Source organism: Stylophora pistillata, chromosome 6 (assembly GCF_964205215.1).
Source record: "Stylophora pistillata chromosome 6, jaStyPist1.2, whole genome shotgun sequence".
Lineage (NCBI taxonomy): Eukaryota > Metazoa > Cnidaria > Anthozoa > Scleractinia > Pocilloporidae > Stylophora > Stylophora pistillata.
In genome coordinates, this window is record NC_142524.1 from 8,627,620 (window position 1) to 8,639,240 (window position 11,621).

Consider the following 11,621-nt stretch of genomic DNA (forward strand, 5'->3'; position numbering starts at 1 on the left):
TCATTCACCAAAGTGCAATGTGTTGCCCCTACTTTCTTAGAACGAAGGGGAACATTTCGAGATCGCGATAGTTCAATCGAGATTTATTTTTCGATGGGCTTAAATTAGACGGAAATTCTTTGCTTTCTTATTGTGTACCATGGAATCTGTCTCAGCATGAGGCAGTTAAAAAGAATTCTACGATCGCGCGGTCTCGCGCAGAGGAATCAGCCAAGTCCACCAAATGAAATAGTAGATGCAGTCGAAAGTGAACTACAATGGGGAAGCGGCAGCTCAATTGGCTATCGGCTAATGCACCAGAGAATTTGTTCTTCTCGTGGAATCGTTGCTGACAGAGAAACAGTGAGACTTATTATGAAAACTTTGGATCCTGATGGTGTACAAAGACGCAGCTCTCAAAGAACCGCTTGATAAGACGCTAATGTCAGGCCAACGGACCAAACTTCCTCTGGCACATCGATGGCTATGATAAACTTAAGCCTTTTGGGTTTTTGTATTCACGGTGCCATCGATGGTTTTAGCCGTCGCATCATGTGGCTTGAGGTAGATCATTCCAATAAGAACCCAAGTATTACAGCAAAGTACTTTTTAAAGACTGTTCGATGCATAGGTGGAACACCACGAATCGTTAGAGGGGATAACTGCGGTACTGAAAATTGTTACGTTGCGGCTATTCAACGCTTATTTAGAGAAGGGCACGGGGACGAGTTCCAAGGGGAGTATCATGTTTGCTATTTTTTTTTTTAATTAAGAAATTAAACGTTCTCACATTTTCCTGCGGTGCATCACTTTTTTTTAAGTAATCAGCAAATAAGTGTAGAGAATGACTTTCCGAAAACATAGCTATACAATAATGATTTTGTATAGCTTACAACATTTTAAAGGGTTTGCAGCTCCATATTAGAGTTATTACTGCAATGACCACGATGTAAATGTAAATACATTTTGTTTATGTAAGCACATGACCCTTTTTTGAGGGAAATAACAAATTCCTGCAAAGAAATGAGGAGGGAAAGAGATATCCTGCAGAGCATTTAGAAGGAAAAAAATAACCTGCCCACCAGATTGCTGGTAAAAAAAAAAGAAAAATCTTGATGACCAGAAATCACCCACCCACCCCACCCTCCCCCTCCTCAAGAGTTAAATGGTCGGCCTCTTACTGGGGAAAAGTTTTGTCGGCAGCGCGTTTGAAAGTTTTTCAGCTTGGACAAAAAATTGTCAAGTCGCGACTAACCATCTGCACTTGTAAAGTGTTAGTGATGCCACGAAAATTTGTCTCAATAAACAATTTTGTCGCTGGTGCGGTAGGCCCTAAGTGAAGAAAGGTTTACAGGGGGTCACACGGGCGGGAAGTTATCATGGCGTGAAAAGACAAAGAATTTCAATTCCCTTTGAAGGGCAATTTAAATCACAGGCAGCCCAAGCTCACTACTAGAAAAGCGGACGTGACTCTTACAGTGTTGCGCAACGTTTTATGCTGCAGTTGAACACCAACATAGCGCTAACTCGCTGAAAACGCTTCAAAATGGCCTGAGACGCTGGTAATCAACAAAGAAATCAACAAGGCAATAAGGTAAGTCCATTTTATTTCAAAACATGACATTTTTTCTCTCTTTTAAGGCAAACCGATAACATCCCATACAAACCTTTATATATATAAAACGTTGCCCAACACTGTAAGAGTCACGTCCGCTTTTCTAGGAGTGAGCTTGGGCTACCTGTGTTTAAATGCCATAGATTTGACCGTTGAAGATTTGAAATTAGTTGAGGAACAGAGGAAATCAACCAAACGAGTCTATAACATAGCCTCTTTTTATTCCTAAAGTTTATTTTTTTCGCTGATACGTAAGCCATAAATTTCATATTAGGATGGTGGTGTTTTGGACACCTGGTCGCGAAGAAATTTTTGAAATTCCTCTTGACGGCTTCCTTCTCCAACTTCCTTTTGCCTTTTAACGCCACAAGAAATTCCCTCGCGCATGACCCGATGCAACCTCTCTTCACTTAGTTTTACTCAAGGTGTAAAACTTATTTGTGGACGAAGAAAACCTCGTATTGAAGGGCTCGTAACTAGGGTTTGCTCTCACGCTAGTTTAAGTTTGGAGCTGGGGCTGAACTTCGTTATGCTTTGGAGTTAAATTCCTCAGCATTCGCCTTCGGCACTCGGCAGATACCTCAAACCTCGGTTTCGATAAGTCATAATATCATGCTCAACCTCAACTTATATTAGCCTTATATCGGAGGTAAGACTTAGTTCCACACAAGAGAATATGATCAGAACATTTTCAGTTTATAATCTCTCAGGTTCCATGTTAGTATCCACCATTTTGGCTTGGTGCCCAGTCCCTTTTCCGCCTATCCTTTAAGTTACAGGTCTTTCTGGGTCGGCCCTTCAGGAAGCTTCGTCTATGTAGAACCATGAGTTTGAATGCAGACTAACACCTAACGACAAAAAGCTACATTATTCAAAGACGTGATTCAGGCTTTCCGCTTTCTCATGGACAGAAAGTGCTATACTCTTTCGGTTCAGGTAAGATGCAGAAATGGCAAAAGTACTGGGACGATAAACAAAGATCAAAGTTCAAAACCTACCTTTATTCAACCTTTATTCAAAAATTTTTAGTCGTGCAAAGGGTTTGCCATCACGCAATACAACTAAATAATTTAGGAAATTTCATAAAAGGCAAAACGGATAAAAAAAATTACAATATATACCATATTAAAAGGTTAACATTAAATAAAATACTCAGATAAAGAATCTGCGGACCTAATTATTAAATTTAAATTATTAAAAGTCTTACACACCATAAAAAAAATATTTTCCTCGAAAGTTTCGAATATTACAAAATCACCAGACCAATTTCAGCCATTGTTTAGACCGCGTCCAGTTGCAAAAATATCTTGTGCGGCAAAATTTTATATAGATTGCACTTAAGACAAGGAAAAAGACTGACTCAAACTTTATAAAAAGCGGTGTTAGAAAATTTTACCAGCAAACATCTATGAATTTTGTTCCAGGGAAGAGTTCCGCCAAAGTTAACCGCATATTTATCACCAATAACTGCATTAAGTTTGCTTTGCAGCTTACCAGTTGGATAAGCACATGACGTCAAGGGCGACAGTTTAGAATTAATAATTAATTATTAGTGCCGGGGGGATGAAAGTGCGCTTTCGCGTTTTTACTGCTTGCCTCGCTTATGCTGATCCGTTCTCTGAAACATTCTCCGCATCATGCTTACAATTCAAGAATTTTTCAATCTATTCGTTGTCTTTCTTCTGTTGACAATCCTGTATTTCCTGATGGAAGGTGGTAGAGCTGGGCGGCAGAGAGAACCAGTAGAAAATAACGAACAGCGTGAACAAGTAAGGGGACTGGAGTTGATAAGAGATGGAGAAAGAAGACCAAGGCGAAGAATGGAGAACCGTGATGAAAACCATACAGTTCCGCCAAACCGAAAAAAGCGTCCCACAAAAAACGATGAACATCATGGCTGAGTAACCAAGGTAGGCTGCTTAATATGAACCTTTTTCCGACTGGTTAGATACGTTATTGGAATACATTTTGATTAAACATTCTCAAAAAAACTCCTTGAAACTGTTGACAAAATATTTTTTGACGACGTGTCGGTGTTACTTCCTAACACTGTCCAGTCAAGAGTAAAAATGACGTTCTCTAGGGCTGAATGGTGCAATCAAATGTTTCTCCAAATCTGTTCTTGTACTCAGTTAGATATGCTCTCAGAAACTTTATTTCCAATGTAAAGATTGCATACATTTGGTTTCTAACGAAACTGTGTTCATTCAACCCTTTACTCAGGGTCCTCAATCGAAAGCGGCCGTAAGGCTAGCTTTAAAAACGCTTTGACCCCGTTGAGACCCTCTTTGTAATCGCGACGAAATGTTTTTTAAGTAAAAAGGTTGTCTAGGTCGCTTCAAAAATTATTCAGTAAGAAATTTTTACCAGTACTCTATCTGCGTTGGGGCTTGTCTTTAAACTTCTCTCGTTATATTTTTGCAACAAATCCGTTGACTTTTCTGTTCATTTCCTTGTGCAGGTCCTCTGGGACGAACGAATCAAGGGAACTAACTGTTTAACTGTTTGAAGCCAGAAATGTGTTTTGACAAGAGACTTGATATCTCATATCACACTTGCGACGACTGACCTTTTTTTGTTGTATAGCAAAGAGCCTAATTAGAATATTTTCGATAGCAAATAGATTAATATGGATAGCTAAACGAAATGAAAAATACAAAGGTGTATCAGTATTTTTATGTTTTTATGGTTCTTAAAAATAAAAGAAAGGGGCTGGTTGTATATTGTTGTCGGCCTGTAGCTAAGGAAGCTTCAATTGTTGTCGGCCTAATGAAGCATCAAGTTTTCAGGTTTGTTATCCAGCTGCGCTAAGTAAATGATACGAATGATACACACGAATCGAGTACAAATATCACGTGATAACTAGATAACTGGTTCTTTTGTACGGTAAATAAAAAAAAATTAGAAAGCAATGAAGTATAATAAAAACGCTGTAATCTCTGAAAGCCATCTACTTAGAATAAACCTGTGTTGGTGATTATGACTCATGATATTTGACAGGATAAAAATAGCACTCTGTATCAGTAGGCAAGGGGTCCTATGTAACACTTGAATCTAACTAAGAGTAGAAACTAATTGATCGCACGAGAAGCCTTTTCAAAAATAATTTTGGTTTAAGAATCAAGCTTAAGCATTTACAGAAGAATTGTAAGAAAATAATTTACCGTACTTTTTGTGGCTACTGCCTCCTCAGTACTGCAGCTATTAATAAACAAATAACTTCATGGTTAGTTCGCTTGTCCGATTTTTATTCACTTGTTGCAAAGAGTCGCAAACTCACTCGCTCGAAGACTCGCTCGTTCGTTTGCGATTCTTCACAACCCATGAATATAAATCTTGCGCGCTCTCCAATCATGAATTAATCTATATTGGTCCCAAGAGCAATTCCTTCACAACTCATGAATAAAAATCTTGCGCGCTCACCAATCATGAATTAATCTATATTGGTCCCCAGAGCAATTCCTTCACAACCCATGAATAAAAATCTTACGTGCTCACCAACCATAAATTTATCTATATTGGTCTCCGGCGCAATTCCTTTTCATTCATATTCATTACGATAATTTACACTTATGCTGTTTACTAAATGGTTCGAGAGCCATTTGATTACTGCACCGATTGCTTTATATGTTTACATTCTCTCCACCATCTTTTAGGCCGTATTCTCTGGCCACATCAGGACTCTCCTTTAACGTGTGTTTGAGCTATGCAAAACTTTTGTTGAAAAGTACAGGAAATTTCCTCAAACTATCTGCAAGTTTTTTTTTCAGTTTTTTTTTTTTTTTTTTTTTTTTTTTTTTTTGCAGAAGTCGTGCAACTGTGCAATGGTGACATGGAATCGATGGAACCTGAGTTTTTTGCCTTATTTTCTTTGATACAAATATCAATCATAAGTGGCTCTTCAACTTTTCAATTGTAAGTTTGATAAAATCCTTCTCTGTTGTCAACTTCGATCTCAGGCGGGGTGTGATTTTAAAAAGTGCTCTCTTTAGACGGAAATATTTGTTGGACACAAGTCACGACTGGTTCTAACAATGCCATATTTTTTTTCCTAATGTATAAATCTACCTATTTATGTCGCCAGAAATATATGACCTTATAAACTTAACTAGCCGTGACTGATTCTTTCAAAATCCCTGTAATGAACGCCGACATTTTATGTTTTTAGTACCCTCTGCGAAACATGTGACATCAGGGAATGCACTTTATGGGAGGAAAATAAGAACGCGATGCAAGAGTTTATATTCGCTCGATTGATGTTTATTAAAATGGATTTTAAAAAATTTCTTAGGCATGCAGTTGCTGTTTCTGCGTAGGCGTTTGTTTCAAAAACTTAACTTGATCGCTTCGCCAACCGGCAGGGACACCGCAACAGCTTGCGCCAATTACTGCGGACCCAATAAACCCACCCATCCCACCACAGGGGAGGACATCCATCATACAGTAATCGCGTGTGTGGGAAATTAACGTCTCCTACCCCAACCCTGCAGGAGACGGGACCTCTATTTATTCGTCCCTATGCGAGAAGACTAGAATATCTAACCATTTCTTGATGTTATAGAAAGGCAGCAAATTCTTCTCAACTATTTTAAGACCCTGAGTGTTGGTCCGGCCGGGGCTCGAACCCTCGACCTCCCACATAACAGTCCAGCGCTCTATCCATTGTGCTAACCGGGAGACGGTTCTGACAGACATATACTTTTGTGAAAAACCCCCGAGGCCAAAACTTGGTGTCGAGACGTGTGTCGCGCTACACAACCTCAGGTTGCACTTAATTCAAGACCTTCAGTTCGTTCTATTCGTTCTTCTTTTGATAATCATGTATTTCTTGATCTTTTGTGAGGTCTTGAGAGGAATGAAAACTCATCACCAGTATTTCTTATAAGTTATGAGATCTCTGCTTACAATTATTTACATTTTTCTTCGTTTAATTAACATACATGTTTTATGAAAAAGTAGTCGGTTTGAAGAAGAAATTGTTCCAAATATGAAAGAAAAAACCAACTCACAGTTTGAACTATGTGAAATTTGCAGCTTCTTGCGAGTGATATTCACTGAAATATTCGCCATCACAAACAGCTAACTTTCTAGGTGGAAAAAGTACGAATGAGTACTAAAATATATTCTTTTTAAACTACTAACTTTCAGCATCGTGTGAGTGGGAAAAGTTTTAGATCTAACGGGCCGAATATTTCAGAGAAGGTTACATATTTCAATCATTCATAACCACAATTTTCGTAGCTTGAAATGATGAGGAAGACCTTTAAAAGCTAATTGGCAAAAAAAAAATCAAAAACAAAAACAAAACAAAGTTCTCACCCACAACAATGGTCTTTGTTATCAGGTAAGGGGTTACGGTAGACTCTAAAGGAGGTTGCGTCCAAAAGCACGCACGAGTAATCACCACCACGTGATTGGTTTTGGTTTTACATCTGATTGGTTATAAGAGTACTGAGAGTTTTCTGGACCAATCACAGAGCGATGGTGAGCACGCATTACTTTCGACATTCAATAGCCCTTTTTACAGTTCTGGGATTGGTGGCTAAGCATTTGAACAAGAGTGAGGCTAAGGGTGACCCTGTTGTGATAGAGACCTGTATCTAGTTAGCATGATAACAAAGAAATTTGCATTTGAAAAGCAGCAACATCTCTATCATAACAAGGTCACCCTTAGCCTCACTCCTGTTGATTGGCCACCAAGCCCACAACTGTAAAAAGGACTACTGAAAATTGCTCTATAAACTGCATAAATAAGAGAACATTCCATGCACGTGGTTATACGTACCATTTTTGAATTTTAACAATACGAAGGTGACAATTTCAAAGGCTTCAAGATACGGAACTTTCCAACTCAGAGAGTAAGTTAGAAGGAGCAAAAATTTCCTCCCTTTTATGGACGTAAGATCATTTAACAGTCAAGTACGGTTAATTTTTCTGGCCTAACACTTTTTGTCGAGTGACGATGCTGCAAACTTCTCGAGTAGCCTTTAATCCTGTTTCTATGGCAGTGTGAACAGTAGCACAGGCCGTCACACTCGTGGCTTCACCAGCAAAGAACAAGTGATCTTCCACCGGACGCCCAAGCTCGTGGCGCAAGCCATTTGTATGAACTGTTGGAGAGCTGTAACCCCCGGGAATAAAAGGATGTTTGGACCAATGTCAATAGACGTAGTCCGTGAATGAATCAGTAGCGGGATGTGGGTTGGAGGCGGTTCTGTTGAAAAAAGGTTGAAAAAGGTGACTTATTTTAAGAGCTTTAAACAACTCGTATCTCCTTGGCTCACGATCCCTCAAAACTGAACCCTTCAATAAAAATGGCGACCGACGTTTGACCCTTTCACTCTAGATATCACTTCCCACAAGTATATCTGCCGAGAATTTTTACAAGGTTAGCTCTGAAATATGGCGTAACAAACAGTATTCCTCCACTGTGTACACTTTTCTTTCTTGTCATCACCTTTTTACTTACACTGAGTATTTATTTTCTAAAAAGAAATTTCTCTTTATATCGTACAATAGGTTTTGATTAGTCGTTGTGGTAAATAACCCTTTCAATAGAGAAACGTAATCGTTAGTCTCACGATGTGATCACTTTGGATGTGGATCGCGACGTTTCAACTGCAAACTGCTGGTCTTCTTCAATCGACCTCATCGCCTAAAGAAGACTAGCAGTATGCGGTCGAAACTTTGCGATCCACATCCACAGTGACCACGTCGTGACTCAAACGATTACATTTATCTTTAGAAAACTCCTCTTCGTTACTTCAGTGCCAGGAGTGGAAAGGGTACTAGTTTTCATAATTATGGGTTAATCACTTTCATAGAATGAAAGTAAATGGTCCATCTGGCATTTTGGACAATGCAGCTCCTTTTCGAATTAAAAAAAATTAACCATATAAGATACCACACGCTAGTTTGGTGGTGGTTTAAATTTCCCATTTTATCAAATACGAACACTTTATAAAATCCATGTTAGAACGACCACATAAGAACAGACAACACACCCAGCCCTGAAAGCTTTTACTTTTGTAATTCGTTATAAACATCTCGAGGAATCTTTGTGTTTGTGAACAGCCCATTAGAAGTTAAAACCTTTGTGTTCGCTGGTGACTGAATGGAGTTCTATAGAAATAATTTGTTCTGTTCTTAATATCTTGTGGTCTTTGTGAGGAGAAATACGATTATTGAGCAAACATATCGCAAGGAATTTGCTACGTGCTGTTAAAAGATCGGTTATGAGGATAATCGTCCTACCTGTAGGGCGGTGTCGGTTTTTAGAAAAAAACCAAAGCGGTTTGCGGTTTCGAAGGAACAAAATTTGGCGGTTTACGGAATCTACGACCCCCAATAATAGACCCTCCTACATCGTTGTTTGAAAATAAAACTGTAACATCGAGGAGAATTCTTCATTAACTCCATCCGCTTTGGAGAAAAGACTCTCTGTAATTTGTCTCGAAATATTTTTACCGCAAATTCTTTGCCTTTTCTCCTTTTGCAGGTACTCACAGAGAAAAACGAATCGAGAGAACTAGCTGTTTATAGTCATTCGAAGCTGGAAAACGCGTAAAGACCTTAATTTGAGCGTTTTCAAAGGAAAATAGATAGAGATTGATAGCTAAACGAGTTGAAAAATAACAGTGTATCAATGTCTTTACGTTTTTATGGCTCTGAGAAGCTTTATCTTAGAAATAAAAGAAAGGGGCTGGTAATATTTAGTCTCAGTTTGTCTAAAATTGATATCTGCCTAATGAAGCTTCAAATCATGTCTACCACAGGGAGCCCATACAATCTGTTTGTGTAGCCGACCGTTGTTTTATAGTGAATGGACCAGATTTACCGTTTGCCTCACGTAGAGTGATATATTGCTGACTATGCACATAAATCATCGAAAAATAAACGTTGAATTACTTTACCTGTGGTGCATAGTCGTCCTTTTGCCTCAAAAATGTTTTTTTTAAGCGATTTTCATTAAGTCTGATTTCGTCGTAAATGTAATGCATTAAAGAAAGACAAGGGTGGAAGCCTTGTTTTGAAAGGGTTCAAGCGCCCGAGCGATTTTGACCCCAAAAATCGCATCGCTCCGCTTTCAAACTTCGCAGAATTAAGGTCAAAAGATGCACGATTCTCCTCGTACAGTTGAAGGGTCACTAAACGCCAATGGTTCCCAACCCTCGTTAGATATTTTGAATTGGTCATCGTTTAACGTCGTCCAATCAGAAAAGAGCAATCAACGTGGCGGTTTCTGGCTGGCACATGAGAATCTTGCTACGCATCCCCGGACGCTAAAATACTGTGGGATTTTGATTTTCTTCAAGAGCTAGCTCCGGTCCGTTTGGATGGATTTTCGATTGGAAGGTACGAGGAGAATTGTGCATCTTTTGAGCTTAATGCTGCGAAGTTTGAAAGCGGAGCAATGCGATTTTCGGGGTCAAAATCGCTCGGGCGCTTGAACCCTTTCAAAACAAGGCTTCCACCCTTGTCTTTCTTTAATGCATTACATTAACGACGAAATCAGACTTATTGAAAATCGCTCAAAAAAAAACATTTTTGAGGCAAAAGGACGACTATGCACCACAGATAAAGTAATTCAACGTTTATTTATTAATGATTTATGTGCATAGTCAGCAATGACTCTAGGTGAGGCAAACCGTAAATCTGGTACATTCACTATAAAACAACGGTCGGCTACACAGATTGTATGGGCCCCCTGTGTGTCTACTAATGATTATTGATTATTATCCAACTGCACAAAGTAGAGTACAAATAACATGCGAACCGAGAACAAATCTAAACAGGTTTTTTATTTTACAATACAAAATAATAAACTTTCCAAATATCGCGTGATATTTTGTGCTCGATTCGTATGTTATTTGTAGATCTAAAAGCTAAACTGATGTTTAATTTATATTTTTACGTCTTATGACAATGCGCTGACATGACGGGGGGGGGGGGGAGGAAGCTTCTCTATAAACTTCTCAGATTATATCTTAACTGCAAATTCCTTGTTCATTTTTTCCCCGTGCAGGTTGGTCGTCGGAGACGATCAAATCTAGGAAATTAATTGTCTATAGCACTTTAAAAGAGACTAGAAAAGACAAGAGACACACTGGCGACGACTAAGCGTTTTGATTGTACAGGCCTGAGGGCCTAATTCAGTGAACCGTTTCATTAGAAAATAGATAGCGATAGATAGTTAAACGAGATGAACGAATAGCAAAGTGTATCAGTGTTTTTATGTTTGTGTGGTTCTGAGAAGCTCCATCTTAGAAATAAAAAAAAAGGGGGACTGGTATTATTTTGTGCCTCAACCTGATGAAGCCTTAAAGTCATGTCCACTTAGGATTATTATCCAACTGCACAAAGTAATATACAAACTAGACGCATAGCTGCGTGAACTCGGGCTTTCAATATCGCGCATCTGGAGTTATCTTTAGAGGACTGCCGTATAGCCATTGTTACTGTCGTCACGCAATTTCGTCATTGCCGGTCATGAATAAGTCTACTTGTGTGTTAATTTTTGTCTGCTGAGTGTAATGAATGTTGTCATGGTACTAGACAACAATCAAAATAATATATTACCATATAGCAGTAGGTTCCTACAGATGCCAATGGTTGAAATTCAAGGACTTTTTAATGAATCAGTTTGAAGGTCAAGTTTTAGAAAATTGAAGGACCACTTTTGGAAAGGTTTGCATAAGCAATTTTAAAATTATGTAATTTTATTTCTCAGTTTTTCCATGAAAGCACTATAATTTATTTCTCAGTTTTTCCATGAAAGCAATATAATTTTCGACTTGAAAATTGTTAATGTAAAAGCATTTCAAAAATCAAGCCCTAGTCCTCAAATTCAAGTACTTTCAAGGCCTTGAATTTTTATTTTTTAATTCAAGCATCTCTATGGACTTTCAAGGCTTTTACAAACCCTGAGTAGGTAATGTATTTTCCTTTAACTGCAAGGAGAAGGGAATTTTTTATCTATTATTGGTACCAAGTCATAATTTGTTGCCAAATGTTCACCCAAGGGGAT